Source organism: Pongo abelii, chromosome 5 (genome assembly GCF_028885655.2).
Source record: "Pongo abelii isolate AG06213 chromosome 5, NHGRI_mPonAbe1-v2.0_pri, whole genome shotgun sequence".
NCBI lineage: Eukaryota > Metazoa > Chordata > Mammalia > Primates > Hominidae > Pongo > Pongo abelii.
In genome coordinates this window covers 46733059-46759125 of record NC_071990.2, presented here as the reverse complement: position 1 = coordinate 46759125, position 26067 = coordinate 46733059, and the positions used below count along the sequence as shown (strand labels likewise).

General features: G+C 39.9%; 1 protein-coding gene across 4 annotated transcripts in view; it reads left to right on the top strand.

The window, feature by feature from the left end:
* Positions 1-17206: 17206 nt before the first annotated feature.
* The window catches only part of RCAN2 (regulator of calcineurin 2), a 277059-nt gene continuing 268198 nt past the window's right edge, over positions 17207-26067 (top strand). Inside the window, exon 1 of one of the 4 annotated variants that reach the window (XM_024247796.3) lies at positions 17207-17377. The gene's annotated coding sequence lies outside the window, so the exon portion shown is untranslated. Of the gene's footprint in view, positions 17378-17562; positions 18041-26067 lie in introns of those variants that run through there. The other 3 variants (XM_024247795.3, XM_063724604.1, XM_054556725.2) reach the window with 3 other exon arrangements.

Below are 26067 nucleotides of genomic sequence, written 5' to 3'. Positions count from 1 at the left end.
CAGTGGCCGACCTTTCCCTGAACACCTAAAAATACATACATTGCAGTGCCAGCTTCTGGACAGATGCTCACCTCACCCTGCTCGTTGGAAGCTCCACCTAAGCCTTGTTGCCAGGAAATGCCACAAGGCCTATGGGGCTGCTTTGTAGGCTCAATAGATATGTTTTAAGTAAATGGTTGGCCAAAAAATATTCATTGGAAAGAGATAAAAAAAACTCTTTTATTCACCCTCTCCCTCATTCTCTGCACTTTACTAGCTGAATAATCCTGTGGAAAATTAGTTGACTATCTCTGAAATTTAGTTCCTCACCCATAAAACTGGGATAATAATAACTACTTCTCATTCTCTGTGAACTCCAGTATTAGTTAGGTTGTCTTTGGCTGCAAGTAAAATAAAGCCTGACTAAAAGTAGCTTAAACAACAAGGACATTCATGATCTTAAATAACAAGATGTCTAAAAGTAGATGATTCAGAAACCTGTTGATGTCTGGGCCCCAAGACAGCCTCTCTGTAGTTCTCCTGGCTCCTGTCATGGTTGTACGATGACAGTCATCACATCCCTCATGATAGCATGACTTTTAACACAGGAACCAAAGGGCTCTCCTGTGCGTTTTTTGTTGTTGTTGTTGTTTAACTTAAGGAGAAAAAGCTTCCCTAGAAACCACCAGAAGATTTCTTTTTAAGTTCCATTGGCCAGACATCAACCACATACCCATGCCTAAACTGGGACAGAAGGAATTATTAAGATTGGTTCATACCAACTGTGGGTCATCCCCTGGGGCTGGAAGAAAGCATCAGCCTCCCTTCCCTGAACACCTTGCATCCTTATTTCTGAACAAAATGGGATGTTGAGCATCCAGGAAAAAGAAGGAATGATTGTTAAATAATAGCTAATAGTGATTACTATTATTTATTGCTGGGTAGCCATGTGCCAAGCTCTGTCTTAGAGACTTTTTGTATGTGAACACCTTGTAATGCATCTCTATGACTTAGGAGTTGGCATTCACATTTTACAGACAGGGAAACAGAGCCTTGATAGGTTAAATCAATTTCCCAGTGTCACACAGGTAGCAAGCTGGTATGTAGAAAGGCCAGCTTTAAAGCCAGGCAGATGGTCTCCAAATCCTACACAATGAAGCCTCAATCTATGCTAGCCTCCCCTATAAGGGTCTGCCACCCTCTCCACTGAGCAAAGACAACCCTGAACCACCCAAAATAAGGTCTTCGATAAGTGAAGTGAGTACATGTAGACTGGGTAAGTGCTCAGGTTGCCAGGTCAACAATATGGTTACCCACCTAGTGGATAGTTTCTACTGACAACATTGATAATAAATCCTACTTATCATAGGCCAGGGATCCTTATGACCTATCTCAATCAATCATTATAACAACCAGCAAGTTCAATATTCTTTCCCTTATGCTAAAATATAAAATGAGGCTCAATTAACTTGCCCAAAGAGGTGAGAACCTAGATTTGAACTCAGTTTTGCTTGATTCCAAAGTCCATGCTCTTTGTTCCTGCACCCCTCAGCTTATTAAAACATTTAAAAAATGAATAAAGTTTACATTTACATCAGCCAGGAATCAGTCCTCCAACATGTAGAGAATTCCCCCACTGAAATATCAACCAGGAAGAGTAACCACCCCAGGAGGCAGGAATTATGAAGCTGTGATTCATTAATAATTAACCAACAGATTTAACCATGGAGAAAAAAGAATATTTATGTAGCTGGTCCTTCATATAAAGCTGTCAAGAGTTTGTTTCTACTTCTGTTAAGACATTTATTATATCTTTACAGTTTGTTATAAATTCACTGGTGTCCTGATCTCACTTTGAGATGGTAAGCTCTCTGAAGACAAACCATTTTTTCCCTTCTCTCTTGATCTTTTCATGCTGTCTAGCACAACCTAGTATTTGCTATATGCTCAAGAACTACATGTGGCATATTTTTAAATAACATTTTTATTTTGGTATATTTTGGATTTACTGAAAAGTTGTAAAGATTGTACAGAGAGTTGCTATACACTCTTCACTGTTTTCTTAGTTGTAACTTCACACAACCTTCATATATTTGTCAAAACTAACAACTTGACATTGTTTCTAAATTAACTAAACTACAGAGTTTAATCAGATGTCATTAGCTTTTCCACTAATGCCCTTTTCTGTTCTAAGATCCAATCTAGGATACCACAATACGCAGTATGTGTAGCATTTTACTTTGAAGACAGTTTATTACTTTAACTGTCTAAATGTGGTAAGAAAGGAATCATATATATATCTATATAGAGAGAGACAGAGAGAGAGAGAGACAGAGTTTTTATATATAATAATAACATTAAAAATAGCCAGGATTTACTAAGTTCTTACTATGCACCAGACACAATTCTAAGAAGTTTATATTTATTATGCCATTTTTTTCCTTACAAATACTCTATGAGGCAGGTACTATTAGTAGCTCTGTTTTATGCATAGGAAAAGACAGGCAGCCTTCATGTCCCTTAGCTTGTAGGAGCCATGATTCAAACCCAGTCAGACCCTCATGTGCCCTATCTAAAGGCAGTATTTTAGAATCAGCTGCAAAGATGTGAAAGGAGTATTAGGTGGCTTAAAAAATTTTTTAACTAGTGTGTTATGGTGAAGGGTAAGACTGGAATAGTTGCTGTTCTTTTCAGACTTATTTTTCAGAGCTTCTGTTTTTCCATTCACCTCCTGCAAATGGAGGAAGGGCAGCATGCAGAGGCTGTGAGACTTTTGCTAAAAGAGAACTGAAGGTCCTGACACCTCATCTCAAACTTCTTCCGGTTTCACATACTAGAGTGTCACATCCAAGCCTGGGATATAAATGATAAGTGAATGTGGTTGATCGTCATTTTTCCCCATGCTAAACCTCACCCAAGTGCTCTCACACTGAAAGAGCAGAGGCGTTGAAAGAAAGAATGGAGGAGAACTGGCAGAGCACCATGGCGAGGCTCAAAGGGCAGGCTGGCATCTCCCTGGCACAGGATGTTCCCAGTTATAGCTACTCGAGCTCCATTTAATTTACAATGGGGAGACTAATAAAATATTAGCAATGAACAATAAATTCCCAAAATGCTCAGAACTATTGTCCTTTGAACTCACAATTTTTCTCTTTCTTCTTACTATTCAACACAATGTTTGAGAGAACCACTTTTCATTAGAAAATTCCTGTTGTAAGGATAGAGATTTATTATCATAGGTTTATAGTTCTGGTTAGTGGCTAATAAATTATTGCATAAACAGGCCCTCATATTTTTTTATTAAGTATGGTAGCAGGGCCAAGAGTTAAAAGGAGAATGAGAGGCTGCAAAAATAGCTCATCACGAGATCTTTCCATCCATTCATTACTCATTCAACAAAAAAATGCTGTGTCCCTGTATGTGCCAGGCACTAAGCCATGTTCTCTATGTAGAAGGGAAACTATATATGAGACTAAATCATCAGTCTAGTGTTATAGTTCCTATTTAAGAAATATCTATGTACATGGCTTTACAAATTGCCCGTCACTAACCATAAGTGGTACTTAAACTAATTCTACAGCTTGCAGACAGCAATACATGAAATGGAACAGAGTAATGTTGAAAATATCTGAGTCCATCACACACACTAAATCAAAATATTCTTTCATGAAACTTTCATTTCAGTAACATATGGGTTGTATGTGTGTGAGAAAGACAGAGAGAAGGAGAGAGAAAGAGAAACAGGAATATATTTCTTACCATTGATTTAGTCAAAGAAGTTTCAATGCCATTGTTCAGTTGGGAAACAAATGTGGAAGTGGGAAATTCCTCCTGAAGTGGGAGGAGGAAGACAGTAAGAGTCTCCATGATGCTTGAGTTCAGTCTTGAATAATAGTTTTTTACCAAGTGGATTATATGATGAAGGATGCGCTAAACTAACAACAGCAGAATGGGATAGGCACAGGAAGGCCCAACAGCTTGTGATATTATGAGCACTACAAGTTCTGCCTTTCTCCTGGTATTTGAGAGCTATGGAGCTTATGCACTGTCAGAGGGCCAGAGAGAATTACTACCCTGTGTGTGCCTGAGAGCAGAACTTCTCAAATTTAATGTGCACACGAATCACCTGGGGATGTTGTTAAAATGTGCAATCTGATTCAGGAGGTCTGGGATGGGTCCTGACACTGCAGTCTAACAAGTTCCCAGGTGATGTTGATGCTGCTTATCCAGGGACTATGCCTTGAGAATCAAGGCCTATTCTTAGAGAATGAGGAGGCATTGTTTCCAGTGTTCTGATTTTATCCAGGACTATATATGATCCCTGTGATCTGCCTAGATGTAGGCAGTCTTCTGGTGTGTGGGAATGCAGGGAGTTGCAGAACCAGGTAAAATGCTGTCTAACAGTCATTGAATACTATCATCTGGCAGGTGCTGTTTTAGGTCCATTATGGTTAGGTTCTTATTGGAAAATATAACAAGCTGAAAGGTAGGCACTATTATTATTGCCATTTTATATATAAGGAAATTCAGTAACTTCCTTGAGGTCATAGGATGTGGTAGAGCAAGAATTGGAATCCCAGGCTCTTACCAGTATAGTTAAACAGTGCTGTTTGAGTGGTTGGAACTGAGAGTGCACTCAGTTCTGTCTTTCTTGGCAGGGCCATTTTCCCATTGTCTTTTTAGATTTTTCTTCTACAAATGGCAGTATAAGCACTTACTAAACAAAGTGGAAATAGCACATACTTCACTAGGTTGTCTTAAGGGTTAATATAAATAATGCATATAAAACACTCACGTTACTGTCTGAGGCCTATAAAACACTGTCTTTTAGATTACATTGTTGGTTATGAGACCAGAAATGTCAGAGGTTTTAGAACCAGACTTCCTTATTCTCCCCACCCCCAATAATTCCCTAGTCTTCTTATACAGTTGTCTAGGAAAATGTCGTGGCTTGGGGAATTTTTGTTGTGTATTATTTGGGATAGTTTTTACTTCGTTTTGTTTGTTTGGAATTGGCTTTTGGATTGTTTTAAGGGAGTGGAAGCAGAAGTTTCTTTTCTTATGCCGGCCAGAAAACTGTATCCCATTAAAGATATATGGCAACGGAAACTAATTGCCCCTTCTTGAAAGGTCCTAATGCCAACTCCAGATGCATCCTCAGCACATCACAAAAACATACTAAACTACTAGCTGAAATGGAGTACCTGGGCTTAAATTCTATCAGATATTATGAATCCCAAACCATTTGGTTGCCAGTAGCCACATTCCATCACTTTTTTCCTCTAGAAAGTATTGCCTTTAGTTGGGGGGGTTCCTGTCAAAGAAACAATACATTTTGCTCTCAGATAAATTCAAGTCTATGATGGTGCATTTTAAGATTAAGTATATTGATTACTTTGAAAGGTTTCCTTCTGAGATAACTTCAAATTCTTTTATATTCTTTTATTCTTTTCCTCTGTTTTTCTTCCATGTCAAAATTTGGACAAATTATTATCACTATTTTGCCACGTCAATCCTTAACTTGCTGTGTGCTGACAAATGTCTAATTGAGTACAAGGCTTAAAATCATTGAGCATTGCCCAAGTGAAGTCTGGCTGTGGAAAGTAAGAATGGAATGAAATAACATTTAATTTAATAAGAATGAAATGAAACTTTAACCTACCAGCCTTGGTTCTTCTTGATGAATCTTTGGGCCTGAGATGAGGTTTCAGTGTTTTTTTGCCAAGTGTGGAAAAATTTTGAGAATAACCGACTAGCAGTCTTCTCACCAGGGAGCAGGTAGAACTATTTTTATTGAATTCTAGAATATTAAATTTAGAAAAAAACTGTTATAGATTATATAAATCACTTATCTTCCCCAGTATTTTACAAATAAGAAAACTGAGGCCCAGAGAATTTAGCCCATTGTCACACAGCTAATTAATTGATGGCCAAGGAAAACTAGACATTTGGGTCTCTTTTCCACTTTATCAGCAGCCATTTTATTCATGCCACTTATTCTATGTTTATCCCTATATTATTATACTAGATATACTAGGGAAGATGGTTACTATTGCTCTAAAATTGAAATTACAGATGGTGTAATGTTTCCAAAATTCAGGTAAGAAGATATCAGAGGTTAGAGTACAGCATTCTGGGTGATCTATTCCTGAAATGTGGACCTCTGAGCTGCAAGTCTGGGGCAGCTCTTGAATGCACAATTGAAGGGAGGAAAGGTTTCATTGGAACACAAGTAGTCTTCTTGGAGTGGCAACTTTCTCTTTCTATCACATGACCAGTAGCCACTGTGTGTGTGTGTGTGTGTGTGTGTGTGTGTGTGTTAGGGGAGGGAGGAGAACTCAGGCAAGTCCCTGTTGCTGGCACAGCCCAGCCTCACCAAGAAGTCACAGTGCTCCCATCTTCCCCAGTTCCAGGTTGGGTGGGACCCAGTCACATTTCCCATGGATATCCGTGTAGTCCATCTGAAATGCTATTTCAGAGACAGAGTGTTCTAAATCAGGTTTTGTGTTTTGGCAGAGGAATGGAACCCTCTTTTCTAATATTACTTCTGTGGGAAAGTGTTTTCTGAGATCCAAAAAACTCAACTTACTAATGCATTTTTGGAATATGACCCATTTATATGCTGAGGACTGCTTGTTCCAGGGGGAAAACAACTTCCCATATACAGCTTGGTGGAACCAACTGCAGGCATTTCATATGTTGATATTATTCAAAGAATATTATATAATATGCCTGAAATCTGAAGCACATTCAGGCTTTCTTCCAGGTAGGGTTGGTTACGAGGTAAGCAGCTCTCCTATGAGGTAGGATTTAAGGATGAGATGAGTCCCTCCTTTCCCATTGATGCCCTCAGCTTGGTCTTATCAAGCTCTCTGAAATTGTAAGTGCCAATTAAGGTGGGAATTTTATGTGTGCTGAATCAGTATGTTGGGTACAACTTTTTCTTAAACCCAGGTTCTTATTTCTGTTTTGACTATTAAAAATACAGATTCACAGGTCCTACTCCTAAAGACTTTCAGGGAAGTGAGAGATAGGATTTAGTAACCTGTATATTTTAAACTTCTTGAGAAAAATTGGTAAAGTTGCTTCTGAGGCAAGATATAATATTTACTGATTTACTAATCATTAAATTTAATTATTCATTCTTTCCTCATATACCAAAGTGTGTTTATTGCAATGCAGGTACTGGGTACCAGGCATAGAAAGACAAGAAAAGTACATGCATAGTAAGAAGAAAGTGATGTAGGAACTACTGATACTGTTTGGTGAAATTTGGGAGACTGGCATCACGGAAGTCTTCACAGAAGCATTTATTTATACACGAGGTAACAGCTGAGTCGTAGAACGACTAAATTCTTAAGCTAGATAGCCTGGATTCAAAGCTCAGCTCTACCACTTCCCAATTTAGAACCATTGTCAAGTTGCTTAGCTTTCTGTGTCTCAGTTTTCTCATCCGTAAAATGGGGCAATCTTAGTACCTACCTCAGAGAGCTGCCATGAAGATTAAATGTGCTGATGTAGCTCAGGTGCTTAGAAAAGTGAGCTCAAGTTTCAGCGCACATCAGAATCTCCTGGAACTCTTGTTAATTAACATAGGTTTCTGGGTCACCACCCTGAGTTTCTGATTCAATAGATACAGGGTGGAACTGAGAATTTGCATTTCTAAAAATTTCCCAGGCAGAGGGAAATGCCAGTGCGTGGCATGGAAGTGAAAGCCGGGGGCAGAAGACAGAGAAACTGACAGAGAGACAGGATGGACAGTGGCCACAAGACTATAAAGAGCCTTGTCCCATTTAAGTGTAGATGTTATCCGAGAGTAACCAGAGATCCTATTATCAGCCATTAGCACCTTTGCTGAAATTAAGTTATCAGAATATTCTGTCAATGTGTCAAACCCTGGAGAAATCTGACTCATGCCTCAATTTTGATGGCCCCAATAGATCAGTGTTTCTTCTTTGGAGAATCAACCCACACCAATGAGTCAGAGGCACCTGTGGGTGCTCAGTCATCCAGGCCCCTGTGGCGGGACCTGTGGATTGGATCGGTGATCACACCTGGAATTGCCTACCAGCATCTGCATCCTCATATTCCCCAATCCCCAAATGCGCATTGCTTTTATTTGCAGACTTTAAAAAAATACAGCATTGGGAGGCTTAGAATGTTGTCTAAGAATGTTATCTCTTTATAAATATTTTCCACACTACGAACTAGAATAAAACTTATTTATGTACATATTTTTTACTCCATAGACTGTCAGAAGAATATTAAAAACAAAACACATCCCATCCATCTTTTTGTTTGTTTTCGTTATTTTTCTCCTTTTGGACAAACCAAGTAATTAATGAGTTTTAGTTTAACAGATAATTCCTGAATTGCAGTTCCTTGTGCACGCCTGTGTCGGTGTCAGAAATGCAGATAACTTGGCTGCCCTGTGGCTGTTTTCATGCATGTCATTCTACCAGCACTTTGTACAACTTTACACACTCCAGACACACCAAACCCAAGGAAGATCCAATATGGGCAGCAGTGGCTTTCATCCTGGGGCCACTATGAAGGCAGGCTTGACTACTTGGGGCATGACATGTGGTAACAAAAGGAAAAAGAGAAATCAGAGACAGGCAGTTTTCCTCTGGTATCTGAACAATAATATGGATGTGTCATGACAAAAGGAACAGGGAGAGTCACAAGGAGGAGAACTGCTCTTACTGTTACATCAAAATTGAAGAAGTAGGAGGAGGCTGGAGGTGGAGAGAAATCATATAATAGGAGAAAGTGCTCTGGTGGGTAGAATTTATAGACAGAAAACCCACTGACTGTGGCATCACTACCAATAATAGTTTTAGCCTTACTTCATCCCGCTTGCCTTATAGATAAGATTTATTAACACACTTAAGCAAAGAATTACCCCTGCTTCTACAGCATCTAATCTAGAGCAAAACACTGCTTCCTTGAGCTCTCCCAAAAATCACTTTAGACAAGTTCAAATCCTATAAGTCCTTTCCAACATCCTCTTCCTGTGTGATACCCCACTAGCTCCATGGTGTGTGTTTACTCTCATTACAATGAGCAATAAACCCAAATTACTCAACTACGGGTGTTTTCTTGATGGCCTTTGGCTGGAGGACATTGACACTAGAAATTCTTGAGCTATTAGAGACAGACTCAGTCATTTTGACCTTATTTTTTTCAATGAGTATGTGGGTTATTTTCCCACTCCCACCTCCCCCAGCCCAGGAAAGTCTTTAGAGCGATTGAGAGCAACCGAAACTTGTCCATAGGATCACTCACTCTCTTCCCTGACTCAGTGAGCCCTCCTCACTTCTCTACTCTACTCTAAATACTACCAAGAAAGACTAAAACAAATTAGCTTAGAATGTTTTGAGAAGTGCTTCTTCCCTCATTTTCAATTTCACAACTTGACATGAAATATTGTAAACCTAGAATAAATATACATGACAGCCTCTACTTTCAGACCAGAAATCTGGACTGCTCCAGTTTATTTTAATTTTAAACCCAGCCCATTTTTATTTTTGCCACTGCAAGGCATGGAACTGTTGCATTAAAAATGTATCTTTTTCATATAACATTACAACACATGTAAATCTGTAAGGAATATTCTGAAGTTCATATATGCTACACAGTACTTTTCTAGTGGTAAATGTGGGCCAGCTTGATGCAGGAAAAAAGAACAGCTACTTTATTGAAGCTCAGAAGACTTGGGGATTTTTAGTCTGAGTTTTCCACAAACCATCACTTTGACCTTGGAAAAGCCATGTTTTCTAAGCCTAAATTCTCTATCATCCATTAAAAATTTATTGAAAATCTGCTCTATGCGTGATATTAGGATAAGTTGCTAGCTCTATTCCTTAAGTAGTTTGCAAATAATATAATGTGACATGCATTGTATAGAAGAAGCATGTTTTTTAAAAATACTACAGGAGCACTGAAAAGGAAGGCTTAATTCACTCTGCATGGTTGCTAAAAATGGCTGTATTTTCTTATACACAGGAGAACCTATGGTCTCAAACCAGGCTACTTAGGGTCCACTCTGACTCAACTTACCAAGGCTGGGCAATCTATCTGTGTCTGGTTTCCTGATCTGTAAAGTGGAAATAATAATTGTACCTATCTCATCAGGCATTATGAGGATTACATTAATTTATATGTACAAACTGCAGAGAACAGTGATCGGCAGTTAGCAACCACTCAAAAAACATGTTTAATATTGTTGTGATTAGTTCTAGTTATAGTGCTAGACAATCTGTACATTTCCTCACAAATTCAAACTTTATAGTTTTTCCTAGTGTGATAGCAAATAGTCTAAAGTCCTTTCTTTGAATATCTGAGTATGGATCTTTGGAAAATATGAAATCTTCCCTGATTTTCTATACATATGTTAGTAACCCTATTTAAAATAGTTTATAAGTTACCCTGAAGGAAGTTGAGATTTCTTAGCTAACCAGTAAGATCTATAACAAGGATCCATGTCACCCAACTCCAGGCTAGGAGACCTCACATATAACATGGAAAAGACATGGAAAACCCCACAGGCAAGTACAGTGAAGCCATAGCTTATTGCTTGGGTCCTATGCCATGAAGAGGATCAAACGTATTAGCCTTCTGGTTATGAGGAAAAAATACGGAAGATTCAGGGTCCTTATTTCTAAAATAGGGATAATATATATTTCGAAGATCATTGTAAAGATTTAGAGAGAATATTTTCAAAATCAGCCAGTGTGGCATTTGATACATAGTAACATTTTAAAAGTCTGAAATGTTAACTTTAAGAAATAATTGTAGTTCTATTAATTACAAGTAAAACACAGAGTTGCAAATATACATTGAGCATGAGAATTCACTTGAGTTTTCTGACAAGCAGAGCAAAGAGGGAAACAGAAGTTTCATATTCTTGTAGTCAGAAAAGTTAAAATGTCAGAAATTCCTCATATGACCTCCAAGATCCCTTCTTATTTCTGAGATTTTATAAAAACAGGTGTAATAACACCCAAAACTCAGAATCTTAATAGGATTAAATAAAATCATATTTGTGAATGAAAAAAAAGAAATCTTTCAAGGGTCATAAAGTGACTTTTAATAAAGCCTACACTTGATGAATTTTTCTCTAAGTCAAGAACAACGAAGCAGGCAAACGTACAAGGGATATATTTTACTCAAAATTCTAAGCTCCATAAGAGCAAGTTATGTTGTCTTATTCATTGCTATATCCCTAGCACCTATAGCAGTACCTAACACATAGTGGATACTCAACAAATATTTATTGAATGAATAAATGAATGTTTGGCACATAAAGACAAGTTTGTTTTTTTTTTTTTGAGACGGAGTCTCGCTCTGTCGCCCAGGCTGGAGTGCAATGGCACTATCTGGGCTCACTGCAACCTCCGCCTCCTGGGTTCAAGCGATTTTCCTGCCTCAGCCTCCTGAGTAGCTGGGATTATGGGCATGCGCCACCACGTGCCCAGCTAAATTTTGTATTTTTAGTAGAGACGGGGTTTCACCATGTTGTCCAGGATGATCTCCATCTCTTGACATCATGATCTGCCCACCTCAGCCTCCCAGAGCTGGGATTACAGGCATGAGCCACTGCTCCCAGATGACAAGTACATATTGTAATTCTCTTCAGTTACTTGAATTATGTATAAAGAGTTCTAATTTAATAGAGTGATAATTCTCAACCTATTTTCCCCCATAGACCTAAGAGATATGATGTTCTTATATTAATAATGTCAATTAGAAAAGCATTGTGATCCAACTCAGAGCAGAATGGAAAAGGAGAAGAAGTATGGATATCATGGAAGCACATTAGAATCACAGGAGGAAATATGTATTGTGGGACAGTCCCCAGATTCTGACTGCTCAAAGTGAGCATGACTTTCGTGTGTCAGTGACAATCACTGACAATGATGGAAGTCTCAAGTGGTGGTCCCTGGCTCTCACCTCATTCAGTTTTATCACTGACTTAAATATGGGTGTAGACAGCATACTTAGAAAAGTTGCCAATGACGCAAATCTGGATGGAATAACAAACACTTAACATACTGAAAGCAAAAATTAAGCTCTGAATGATCTCAGCTTGTGAAATTATAGGATCATTCTAACAAAAATTTTTTGTTTAAAAATTCTACTCTGCAGATAGAGAATGTGAGGTGAGTATTGGGAAAGGTCTATTGTTGTACAGCAAAGTATTTAAAAGACTGAGGGATTATAGTTGAAAGTAAATTCAACGTGAATCAACTGAGTGATTTGACAGCAAAATAACCATGTAGGCACTTAAGAGGGATTAATAGAAATAGTATTCAGGAGAATGGATATGATGGATCCATTTTACTCTGCTCTGATCACATACACATTCGTATTATTTATTTATTTATTTTGAGACAAGGTCTTGCTTTGTTGCCCAGGCTGGAGTGCAGTGCCATGATCTCGGCTCACTGCAGCCTCAACCTCCTGGGCTCAAGTGATTCACCTCAGCCTCCCAAGTAGCTAGGACTACAGGCACACACCATCACGCCCAACTAATTTTTGTATTTTTGTAAAGACATGGTTTTGCCATGTTGCTTAGGCTGGTCTCGAACTCCTGAGCTCAAGCGATCTGCCTGCCTTGGCCTCCTAAAGTGCTGGAATTACAGGTGTGTGCCACCATCCCTGGCCCTATTATTTACTTAAAGTCTCTTCTCTCATCTCTTTTCTCTTCTTTCTCTTGCAGGAAGGCAGAATTATATGGGTTGGGCAGAGGAGAGGAGGTCAAAAGAGAAAGGGTGGTCCAGTAGGAGCTGAGGCTTATAGAAAGAGGGTGCCTGAGTAGGACACTGGCCCAAAAAAGATTGGAAAAATAAATTTATTGAGGATGATAGGAGCCATGTTTTCCCATTGTTAGAGAAAAGAGGTGTACATTGGAAAAGGGGAAAAACTAGAATAAATCCTATGGTGATAGATTGGAATTGCAGGATTGTTGCAAACTCATGGTTTTCAATATATAAAAATAGACATAGAAATAAAGAAGTAAATTTGTATATATATATGTATAAAATATGTATGCAATGGAAAAGATAACTCACAGAATGGGAGAAAATATTTGTAAATCATATATTTGAGACGAGTTAATATCCAAAATTTTTAAAGGACTCTTACAACCCTACACAAAAAAGACAGACCAATTAAAACTGAGCAAAAGCCAAAAAAATTAAATACTTAGGCATAAATTCAATAAAATATTTACAATATCTCTCTGAGTAAACCTACAAAGCTCTAATAAAAGGAATCAGAGAGGAACTAAATAAATGGAGGGATATGCTATGTTTATGTATAGGAAGACTCAGTGTGCTCAAGATGTCAGTTATTCCCACCTTGATCTGTAGATTAAATGGCATCCCAGTCTAAATTGCATTATTTTGTGGATGTTGACAAAATGATTCTAGAGTTTATATGGGAAGGCAAAAGATCTAGAGTAGTCAATAAAATATTGAAGAAGAACAATGTCAGAGGACCAAACCAACTTGACTTTAAGATTTATTGTAAAGCTACAGTAATCAAGAGAGTGTGGTCTGAGTGAAAGGACAAACAAATACATCAGCAGAACAGAATACACAGCCCAGAAATAGACCCACACAAATATATAGTTTTAACTTATCTTTGATGAAGGACCAAACACAATACAATAGAGAAAAGATAATCTTTTCAATATATAGTTCTGGAACAAGAGGATACCCACATGCAAGAAAAAAAGAGAATCTAGGCACAGACCTTACAACCGTCACAAAAATTAACTCACAATAGAGAATAGACCAAGATGTAAAATTCTAAACCATAAAACTCCTAGAAGATAACATGGAAGAAAATCTAGATAACCTTGGGTTTGGTGATAACTTTTTAGAGCAGTGCAAAAGGTAAAATCTATAAAAAATTGATAAGCTAGACTTTATTAAAAATAAAAACAGGTGGGGCACGGTGGCTCACACCTGTAATCCCAGCACTTTGGGAGGCTGAGGCGGGTGGACCACGAGTTCAGGAGTTCAAGACCAGCCTAGACAATATGGTGGAACACCATCTCTACTAAAAATACAAAAATTAGCCAGGCGTAGTGGTGCGTGCCTGTAGTCTCAGCTACTTGGGAGGCTGAGGCAGAAGAATTGCTTGAACCCAGGAGGCGGAGGTTGCAGTGAGCCAAGATCATGCCACTGCACTCCAGCCTGGGTGACAAAGGGAGATTCCACCTCAAAAAAATAATAAATAAATAAATAAATAAATAAAAACTGCTCTGCGAAAAACACTGTCAAGAGAATGAGAAGACAAGTACCAGGTAGGAGACAGTATTTATAAAAGACATATCTGATAAAGAACTCTTATTCAAAATACAAAAATAACTCAACAATAGAAAACAAGAAAAACAGCAATAAGAAAATAATCTAATTAAAAAATGGGCAAAAGATCTGAACTGACGCCTCACCAAACAAGATGGCAAATAAGGCATTGCAAATGGCTTTAAGCATATAAGTTTGACAAATGGCAAATAAGCATATAAAAATTCTCAACATCATGTCAATAGGCAGCTACAAATCAAAATAATGAGATGCCAATTAGAATGGTGAAAATCCCAAACACTGTCAACACCAAATGCTGGTGAGGATGTGGAGTAACAGGAAGTCTCATTCATTGCTGGTGGCAATGCAAAATGGTATAGCCCCTTCAGCAGAGTTTGTCAGTTTCTTACAAAATTAAACCTACTATATGATCTATCAATCACACTCTTTGATATTTACCCAAACAAGTTGAAAGCTTACATTCACACAAAAACTTGCACATGAATACGTAGAGCAACTTTTTACTTATTGTCAAAACTTGGAAGCAATCAAGTTGTCTTCCAACAGGTGAATGAACAAATAAACTGTGGTATATCCAGACAATGAAATATTATTCAGTGCTAAAAAGAAATGAGTTATTTGAGCCATGAAAAGACAGGGAAACTTACATGCATATTAAGTGAAAGAAGCCAATCTGAAATGACATTCATCTATATGACATTTTGGAAAAGGCAAAACTATGGGGACAATTAGAAATTCAGTGGTTTCCAGAGCTTAGTGGGGAGGATGGAATGAATAGGCAGAGCACAGAGGAGTTTTAGGGCAGTGAAGCTATTCTGTGTGAAACTATAATGGTGGATATAGGTCATTACACGCTTGTCCAAACTCAAAAATTACACCACCAAGAGTGAATCTGTAAACTACGGACTTTGGTTGATAATGTTGTTTGTGTTCATGTAGCTTTATTCATTGTATTACTCCCGTGTCAGACTTTGATAGTCAGGGAGACTATGCATGTGTGGGGGCAGGCAGTATATGGGAGCTTTCTGTTCTTTCTGCTCAACTTTTCTGTGAACCTAAAAGTTTATATTTATAATGTCACATACAACCATTGAGAGGCAGTCTAGTCTAGTGGGGACTCCAAAGCCAGGTTGTCTAGGTGTGAATTCAGCTTTCCACTTGTTAGCTTCAGCAAGTCATTTATTTAATCTTTCTCTGTTTTCTTTACTATAGGTTAATTATAGTACCTATCTAATAGAGTTGCCATGAAAGTGAAATGAATTAATGTATAAAAATTCATTGGCATGGAGCGTGGCACATACTAAATGCTCAATAAATGTTAGCAAACCAAAATTCTAATCTTATTTACCACCATCCTTAACATTAGCTACCCTTTAGCCTCACTCCTTCTGCTCTCCAAAATCCTCTTCAAGCTCAGACCCTATCCCATAAATTCTTTTTCTCTCTGTATTTTCTTCTTGCCATTAACATTTGTTTTGCAAGTAACATTTTGTTCTTCTCAAGGTAAACAACATGAGGCTGTTTGTCACTTTTCATTTTTTTCCTCATTTATTATGCTTCATTCTTCACACAAACTGACAAACACAGAATTTCTCTTAGCAGTGGGAGAAATATGTGGCTATGAGAACTCAGCAACAGCATCTAGAAAAGTAACAATATCTATATTTGGTGTTAGGAAAATGGCTATGTTGATTTTGGTAATAGCTAACATATATTGAGTATCACTGTGTGCCAGGCACTGTGCTTAGGTGTTTTACATGTATTACCTCATTTAGTTCTCACATTAAATCCTGTGTTTTTCCAACTTTTCAAAATTTCTGCAATGAATATATTGCTTCTATAAGCTGAAAATTTTATTTGCAAATGTATATTCACAAAATAATAAATAGGCCCTGTTAAGATGAAAGTCATCAGTTTGGCGAAGATTCTAGGAAGTGCTCACTAATAATAAGTGAGATTTTGCTTAAAGGGTTGGGGATGCTTTACTTGGAAAGAAACGGGATCCTGGAGTGCATTAGACATGCTAGCTATTTTTACATATTTTAAAGATAGTTAGAAGAGGAATTTGACTTGGTTTCTTTGGCTTCAAAAAGTAAGCGAGAACTAATGATTCAAGGGAGGCAAGTTTTTGCTCAACTTAAGAACGCCCTTTCAGACAATTCTAACCCAAATGGCAATTATCTAAATCAAGCGACTATTTACAGATTTATGCATCCAGGGGAAGGCTGAAAGAGGGGAAGCCTAAGGTCATTTTCAATTCTGAAATTGTGTTTATGTTAATGCAGATTAATCAGAGAGAAGAGCCAACGTCTACCTTTTTTCGTTGAAAACAAACCAACCTTGATTCTATGTCAACTTTGGAAAAAAACAACGTAGTGTCTGAGTAAGTGAAGAATGATTGTGAAGCTTATGGACTGCTTCAGTGCAATCGTAATATTGTTATCAGAAAATCAAAAGGCATAAAAAGCAAAAAGAAAACGGCTTATTTATGTAGCAATTCGAAAGATGACAGAACACAAACATGATTTAAATGTTATTCACTCCCTCCCTCAGGTTGGTCTACACACCTCCTTCCTTTAATTTCCCGCACTCTCCTATGATCTTTTGCATAATTCACATTCTCTTGCCATGAGACTCAGTCCTGTGCCTATCTGTGCCACCCGTAAGCCACAGGCTTCCTTGCCCATTTGAATTGCTTTATTCCGTAAAGCAGAGACTTCTACTGGGGTTAACTTTGTTGAGCAACAGATCCACCCTAGATTCCGATTCACCTTCAGTCCCGTTTGCTGTAGGATACCAACCTCCCACTCACTGTGTCACGGCTCTCACACAATAGGATTCCTTGCAGCCCCAACCTTTCTGTCCTCAGGTCTGATGGCTGCAAATCCTGTCAAAGCTGTGAAGCCCGCGCAGGGCACCTTCAGCGGCCTGGGCTGGGCCGGGCGCAGGGCTCCAGCCAGAGGGCGCCAGCGCCCACCAAGCGCAGAAGCCCGGGAGGACCATCCAGGGGCTCCCCGACATTTCCTCAGTTAGCCAGAGTCGGGGGGCTCCGACATCTGGTAAGAAGAGTCTTTCTCCCAGTACTCCCCCACCACAGTTTGCTTCTCTGCCCATTTCTTCTGGGCTGTCGCTGCCCCCTCACCCTCAGCTTAGTATGGGACCCCGAGGAGCCTCTCCCCGCTGAGGCCGGGACTCGTGCGGCCAGGCTCCCACGTCAGGTCCCCGGAGGCTCCTGCGCCCTCCCGGGCACCTGAAGTGGCAAGGAGGGGGTGCGGGGCTGAGGGCAGACTGAGGAGGGCGCCGGGTCAGGAGGGAGGAGATGAGAAGAGGCCAGACAGGGGCTTTCGGTTTCCCTGGGTCTGATTGGAGGTTGGCCCGATGAGTCGGAGCTGGGGACGCGCCCATCTCCGCCGGCTCCTGCGAGAGCCGCCGGCTCAGCCCCTCCCTGGAGCCGCTTTGTCCCGGGTGACGGCGCTGGAGGTTGCGGGGAGGAGCGGGCAGCAGGCAGAATCCCACCGACCCACGGCGGCAGACAGGAAGGCAGGGCGCGCCGCGCCGCTTACGGCCCCACGCCCAGGCCCGCGGGCACCGCGCCGCCCCCACGCGCTCGCACCGGCGGGCAGGTGAGCAGGCAGCGCCAAGCGCTAGCAGCTGGCCCCCGCGTACGCCCCAGCCGCCGCCTCCGCCTCCGCCTCCGCCGGCGCATCGCGGACGCCCAGCAGGTCGGTTATGTAACCGCGCCGGCCAGGCTCGCCCAGGCACCCCGTCCCGCCGGGGCTGACAGCAGCCCCGGGGTCGTGCCGGGGGTCCGCGGCGGGGATCTGGTCTCCGGGCCGGGTCTGGGTGCAGGGCGGGGGCGGTGGCGGGGGTGGGGTTTGTCTCCAGATCTGTGGTCAGTCCCGGCTGCGGCCGTGGGGACGGAGACCTCCCGCGACCCCCCTCTAGGGGGCGCGGGTCCAAAGGAGCCCCTTCCCCACTGCCCGTGGCCCGGGAGTTTGCCTTCCTGGAAGCAGCAGGTGCATAAGTGAAGGAGCGAGGATGACGCCTGTGATCCCCGGGACTGAGGCTTAGAGAGGGGGCTAGAAGAGACTAACTGGATGCAGAGAGCAAAGAAGATCGAGAGACCCCTTCTTCCCAATGCAGAGGCTGGGGAGGGGGTAGGTGCACTGAGGTGCAGCGGGCTGAGAATTGTCCTACTTGGGATTAGCGGGCTTGGGTCATCTAAAAATAACTTCAAGTTTGAAAAGTAAAATGGACTGGAGCGCAGTGTGCCGGGTTCGTCCTGCTGTGGGATGCTTCGCTCCAGAAGTCACCAGAGGGAACAGGCAAATCCCAGCCGCCTGATCCCTCGGCCGCCTCCAGGTCTCGCTGGTTTCCAGGGTGCCTCGGTTTGCCTTTTAGTTAATGATTTATTCTTCGAGGTACTTCTGCCTTTTTCTTATCCCAAAATGAATTATAGCAGAGTGCATGCTTTGAATCTTTCCTGTTTCTTACAATGGGATAGAGGTGTTCAACTGCCAAATGAATTTTTTTTTAAGTCTCAGTTTAGTAAAAACAAAAGTTTCTGGGATTCCTTTAATATGCATTCCCACAATTTTCCACAATTGGAGATGAAGGGATGTCACAGCATTCCAGCTCACACTTCTGTCTCCCTTCAGCCAGAATTTCACTTAACTTATCATGCAGAGGGGAGGCTTTAGGAAATGTAGGACAACTTTAACAGTGCAACTCAAGTTTCACACCTTTGTGATCCTTTATTACATCAACTTCAAAACGAAGAACAAATGTACCACAAGGTACCACGCAACACTTGCTAACTGGCCTCTGCATTCTGGGGGCACAGTGAAGTTGGAAATACCCAAAAGCTGGAAAGGATCAAGAGGCAGGTCAGCATTGACTGTCAACTAGGCAGGAGAGTGAGCATTTGGCTGCTTTTCAGCGTAGTCATTGATTTTCTTTAGCCTTAGAGCTATTATATTAAGTATGATCAGCCATTGAGTTCAATTAGTCTAAAATGTGAGTTGCACTTTGCGTTCAAATCCACTGCAAATCAAATCAGCATTTACTGAGCATCTACTACCTGAGTCCAGTCCATAGAATTTTGTGAGGGAAAAGTGTTCTCATCTAAAGCTACATGATTCTAAGAGCTCTCAAAATGCTTAGTGTGTGCAGGTCCTCCAGAACTCACCTAAATTTGGGAGGACATGACTCTTTCTCCAGTGATGAACATGTAACAGACAGAAGTGGGAACTCGAGAGCTTTCTCATTTGCAAGTGCACATCACAGTGTTAAAAACCACTTGTGTAATCATTTGCAGACAGTCATACATATCACAAATTCTTTTTATTGAGACTAACATTGACAATCACCGAGGTCTCATTTTCCTATTTTATGTTCTGTAGCATCCACTCGATCAATTCAATAATTATTTGTTGAGCAACTACTGTGTGCTTTGTAGGTCCTGTGCCAGAGGCTAAAAGAATGAGGCCCATGCCTCCCAGAAATCAATTTGGCAGAAAAGGAGAAGAAAATAAATGATAATGATTCAACATCATGAGTGTTTAATGAAGATAGAAACAAGTTTAATGGGAGCCAACAGAAGAAAGAGTGGAGGGAATCTGGAAGAGTTTAAAGAAGAGTTTATATTTGGTCTGGATCCCAATAGGTGGTAGGAGTTGTCTAGAGAAGGGGCTGGGTGTTCCATATTGAAGGAACAGCATACACACATGGCAGAAAGGTCACATTCAGAGGACACCTACATGTTCTGAGGGAAGACAGGAATGTTTAGAAAGGTTTCACTGAGGCTGGATTGTGAATATACCCTGCTAAGGAGGAGAAACCATGTGGCCCTTAATGGTAGAAATGATTTCATCTAACTTACATTTTGCAAAAGTGACTTTGGAGGCGTGAGGAGGTGGGGTTGCAAAAAGGAATGAGGAGACTTTAGACCATTGGAGTGGCACAGACCAAAACAAAACAAAAACTGCAAAACTCATGAAATGTGCCTGAACTAGATGGCCTGGAGGAAAGAGAAGAGATCTATTACAGAGCCATTTCAGGGGGAGGATCAGTAGCATTGGTCACCAAGTGGATGGTGGTACGGAAGGAGAAGCTTAGATGTCTAGAGGATGGTCAGGCTTTTAACTGAGGGAGTAAATAAGAGGAGACTTGAGAAAGATGGAGAATTTTTATTTTGAACAACCAAATGAAAATGTTCAGTAGGCACTTTTATTTTCAAATGTAATTTCTTCATTTCTGGTGCCAACCTTCTACTGATCTTACTTCTCTTCATTTCTGAGACTGTGTAAGGTTGCTTTTAGAGAAGAAGGAGAGACAAACTTAATAGCAGGAAGTTGTTTCTACCTTTATCCCCAAAAGTGGTAGTATGAACTCAGTTATTTGAATTACTACTAGTGGTAACAGTAATAATAATGATAATGATAATATCTAACATTTATTCAGTGCTTACTACATACTGAGCACAAGGAAGTCAGAACTGTACATGGTTTATCACATCTGATCTTCCCACTAACCTTATTAGGCAGGCACTGTTGTTATTCTCAGATGACTGACAAGAGAACCAAGGCAAAGAGAGGATATCTTGCATAGGTCACACAGTTTGTAAGATGTGCACCTAGAATTGAAGCCCAGGCTCTGACCAGCATTCTGAATTACCAATGTGAATTAATAGCATTAAAATAATTCTTTTTTATCCTGGAATGTGTTTTTTGCCCTAGGTTTGGATATTTGTGGCTGATGCCACAAAAGAGAACTGGACTGAGTCAGGAGTCCTGGCTTTTGACTGGGCTCTACACCTGATTTGCTGTGTAATGTTTGCAAAGTCACATCCCATCTCAGGCTTTTGTTATTTTAAATCTGTATATTCATGGAACAAGAGGTTGGTTAGATGCTCTCTAGGGAGTGTGACATTCTAAAGTCTTGCTGTTTGCTTTCTCAAATTCTCTACTACTAGAACCATTGGTTTGGGTTAAGGTCGTACCTGTCTGGTCACTTAGAGGATAGAAATACTTCAAAGAGGATTAACACAAATGGGGGCTTCTCCTTAATAGTTTGGTGTGAACTGATCCATTTTACAGAGCTAATGGGAGTGCCTGAGGTTGGGGAAGCATGGTCCTGGAAGGGGAACCCTGCCTGCCTGGGCACTAAAGTAGAGGAATCTCCATGGTCACTTACCAGTTTCTTTTCTTTAGACATGTTACTTTAACTCTATGAGAGTTTCCTCATGTCTGAGAAACTGGGGCAATTAATGCACATATTGTGAGATTACTGTGAGGATTGAAGCAGTACTATAAACCAGGCACCACACACAAGTCCGTCTCAGTGAAGGTGCTCAGGAAATGGAGGTCCCACCCTTTGCCCCCAGGGTAAATGACATGTAGAAAGGGAAAGGTAGAGTGTTTCTGAAGACAAAGTTTCCTACTTCATAGTTTTGATAGGGGCCACCTCTTAGTTAAGTATCATCTATTTGTCTAAGAAAGAAGTGTATGTTGATAGTATAAAAACACACAGCACATTAAATAACTTCCAAAATGTGCATCTCTCAAGTATTCATTAATAGGTTACCTTCTTAGAGATAAAGAAGCATCAACATTCCACAACACAGAGTTTTCAATTCTTCTTTTGCCAGTTTATAAGGAGGCCAATGTTGCTGTAAATAAAGAAGTAATATTGCCAAGGTTGGTCATACTGGATTCTATTATTATAGCATAGAATAGAGAGGGGACAGAATGATTTTCTGTTCTGTATGTGTCTGTGCACAGACATGTGCTTTGTCTTCCTGAAGAGTTTTCTGCCTCTGCCTGTAAAGTGTTCACTGTTCTTGTGTCTTTTCGCTTGTTACCAACTCCAGGTGTCATATATTGTAAGTTAAATTAATTAGTTGAGGAATATTTTTAAAGATGGAAGCAGCTTTAAACTCAATGGAAACTTCAAAAATCCCTTAAAAATGATAAAGTGAGTGACCATGAATGGTACTTTCCAGAAGTTAAAGAAATGCTTCCAAATACAGCTCAAACTCCCTGCAGTTCAGAATGCCCACAGAAAATATTTTTTATAGTATGGATGGAAACAGCCTTATTTTCATATCTGATCTTCTATATTCAACTTACTGTAAGACAAGGGATGAAATTTTGGAATCTTAAGCTTTGGAATGTATGCATAAAAATACATTGTAATGGTAGCTATTGGACCAAAGAAATGTATTATTTTAGAGCTAGATCCTAGATTTTATTACTATTCCTTAGTTCTTTGTGGGAATAATTGCTTTATTATATCATGTAACTGAGATTTGCCTGTTCCAAAATATTATAATTTCTCTGAAGCCTCGGGCCATGCCTTAGTACTTCTCATACAGTGTTGGGAATGAAGTATAAAGAGCATGGGCTTGGCATGAAAAAGCCTGGATCTCAATCCTGGTGCTGTCATTTCCCTGCTATGTGACCTTGAGCTTCCCATTGACCTAACAGTCATAGGAACTGGCATTTGTTGAATGCTGCCCCTGTTCCAGATGCTTTGCTCAGCATGCTACATACGTTATCTCATTTAATCCTTACAACAACTCCACAAGGTGGGTATTATCATCACTATTTACAGAAAAGCTCACCCTGAGGATCAGGGGGAATAAGCCACTCAGTGCTGATTCTCTGAGTTGCAGTTTTCTTATCTGTACAATTAGGAAAATAATACCTAATCTCCCCACTTTACAGAGGTGTGAGGGTGATGTACTATGAGTTTGTGAATGTTCACGGAAAAATGGACTGCTCTGCACAGATATTGAGGATGATTGTCACAATAGGGACCTACTAATAACAAGAAATCAATTATAGGTGGGCCTGGTATAGTACCATGGCTGTGAGAAGAAAGATGTCCAATGCATATAAAATATATTTATATAATGCATTAAGAATGTTGTATTTCCTTGCCCTGTTCTTTGGTACAAATAGCTTGTTTTTTTCGGGGGTAACTTATTTGTTGTCAGTACCAATGTGGGTCAGGTCAGGCCAGGGCTGATCAGGACATGGAACTGGGTCCAGCTGGTGAAGGGGGAAGGAGACTGTGGTTTGAAGAGAAGAGGTACTGCCAGAGGGGTGTTTTAGTATAAACAGAGAAGGGTGAAAGTCAAAGCCAAGGTCGAGGAAAGGATAGGCATGATGTGGAGTGCAAGGAGTCATCATCAGGGTTTATATCAAGTGTGAGTGACAGGCAGAACATGGAGTCTGCTCATGAAGGCTAGAAATATTTTCCAGTGTCTGCTGAGGCCTGTCCACTCAGCAGGAAAACTAGGGACCCTCTGTCCTGAAGTTTTAATGTTTTTTTTTTCTTGGACATATGTGCTTTCTAGAAAAACTTTGGAAAACACAGGAAAGTATAAAAAGAGAGAATTAAAATAACACATATTACAATGAGCAATTGACAATTACTATAAACATATTGATGTACTTTTCACTTTTTATATGCATATTTTTATAGAAATGGAATTATAACTGTGTACAGAATTTTGCATTCTGTGCATTTCACTGAAAATTTAAAATAACTTTCATATGAAGCCAATAATCTTTTTGAATATTTTTCTTATTAGCTGCATAGCATTTCCATGCATAATTTTATCGTAATTCATTTACACTTTCCCCTATTGTTGAACATTCAGATGGTTCCCAATGATTTAAGATATCATATATACTACCTTGATAAACATCTTTGAGCACAATTTTTTTCTGTGTTTTGGATTATTTTCTTAGGACAGATTGTTAGAAGTGGAACTATTGGCTCAAACAGATAGACCTTCTTAAAGCTTTCTCTATATACTGACGTTACTTTTAATTGTTTTTTTAGCAGGTTATACTAATGAACATTCCCACAAGCAATGCAGGAGAATGCAGATGTCACCTCTGTCCTTCTTGTAAGCACTCTTTTTGATGAAGATAAGGGCTTGATGGTGTTAGTGCTTTCCAGAGATAGCCCCTACCCTGGAAATATTCATGCCTAACAATTGGTTCAAGGAAGTTAGGCTTTCTTTTAGAGAGTTGAAGATGAGTGGGTGGGGATCTGGTAGATTCAGCATACATGAGTGTTTGTAGGAAAGTTGATTTCTGTGGATGGCTTCTCTCCTGATGTTTCTGTTATCAGTGGCCTGGCCCATGGATACAGCAGCCTCAGTGAGACCTGACTGCTGACAGCTGTCATCACAGCCTGCTGATCTGCTAACGCGGACTTACGCTAAGTAGAATAGAACAAACTCTGCTTATGTGAGAACTGCTTCAGTTTGCTTCTTCTGGCTTCTCAATTCAGCAAAAACAGTTTATAAATCCTGAAAAGTTATCCTGAAAGATATTGACAGCAAATATGGGCACTTATTTGCATTAGTTCTGTTGTTGCTTTAGCTGGTTTTGACCAGCTCCCCTTCTGCTTTTGGGCAAGCTTCAGACAGGCAGGTCTTTGTTCACCTTCTACTCAATGAGACATGATGCAGAGAAAACCATTTTGAATAAATAACTAAGATAACCGTTGGAATCTTCTTAAAAATCACTTAAATGGTCATTTTTCTAATTTGATGACTATTCAAATTAGTCTTTTCAAAGAAAAAAAGGCTCTACATTTACTATTAGGCTACCATATCAATTATAGTATTTTGATTATATTGACCAATTTATTGAGGTAAACAGCCAATTTGAAGTATTTTCCCCCACAAATTTGTCTGAAAGTCAGGCTAGATTAATTTAATTGATTATTTATTTTGACTTCTGTAACTATTAAAGCTAAAAGCCCAGTATCTGGCCAAGACAAATCAGTGCTCAGTTTATAATTCTCTTATGAGGTTTAATAATTTATCAAGAAAGAAATTATTTATTTGATTACAGATATCAGCACCTGAATTTTGAAATAGCAATGTAAATTCAGATAAATTAATGGTGGTTCAAACAAAATTTTATTTGCTCAACAGCAAAATTTCTTAGCCTTGACAAGTGAAAACTAATAATTTGTGAATATGTTAATTTTGTCCTGCTGTGGGCATTAATATTTATTTGATCTTTTATGACATACAAGCAACTATTTGTTTTAAAAAGTGTCAAATTTTGGTCAGGAAAGATATTTAGCAACTGGCATATCACAAAATGTGTTTATTTGGTAGCTTTTATTTTCTTATTTCTCTGTCTCTTGGTGCCTTCTGTTCTGCCCATTACACTTCAAAATTTGACAAGGTAAACAAAAAAAATTTGACAAGATGACATTTAGGTGATGCACTGAGTTGAATTACTTGCTCAGTCAGATTTTCAAAGGCTGACCTTCTGACCTTGTGTCTAAGTGCCGCAACACGTGAACACTGTGGGGATTCTTGGCTTGCACCCTGGATGCTGCTTTGGTTTCAGCCTCCTGAGATATCATGGGTGGGGAGAGGAGATTTCCTTCCCATTCTGTTTGTAATCACACTGGGAGGTTCAGTGTCTTTTGTTTTGGAAGGGTAAGAGGGCTATCATAGCCCCTACGTGTATGCAGACTGATTTGGAAGGGTCAGCTCCAGGTGGAGGTGAGATGGAATGATAAACCTGAAGAGCTTCCTGTGGCTCCTCTGGATTTAAATTGCTTTCATCGAGCCAACAACTACTTCCTTCAGGCTGTATGAAAACTGCTCAAATAATTAAAGTGGAAACTAAGGATATTAAGAAACTTAGAATGGCTCTAGATGGGATCACTTATGTTCTAGTGTAATTTTCGATAGCTTACATGGGAC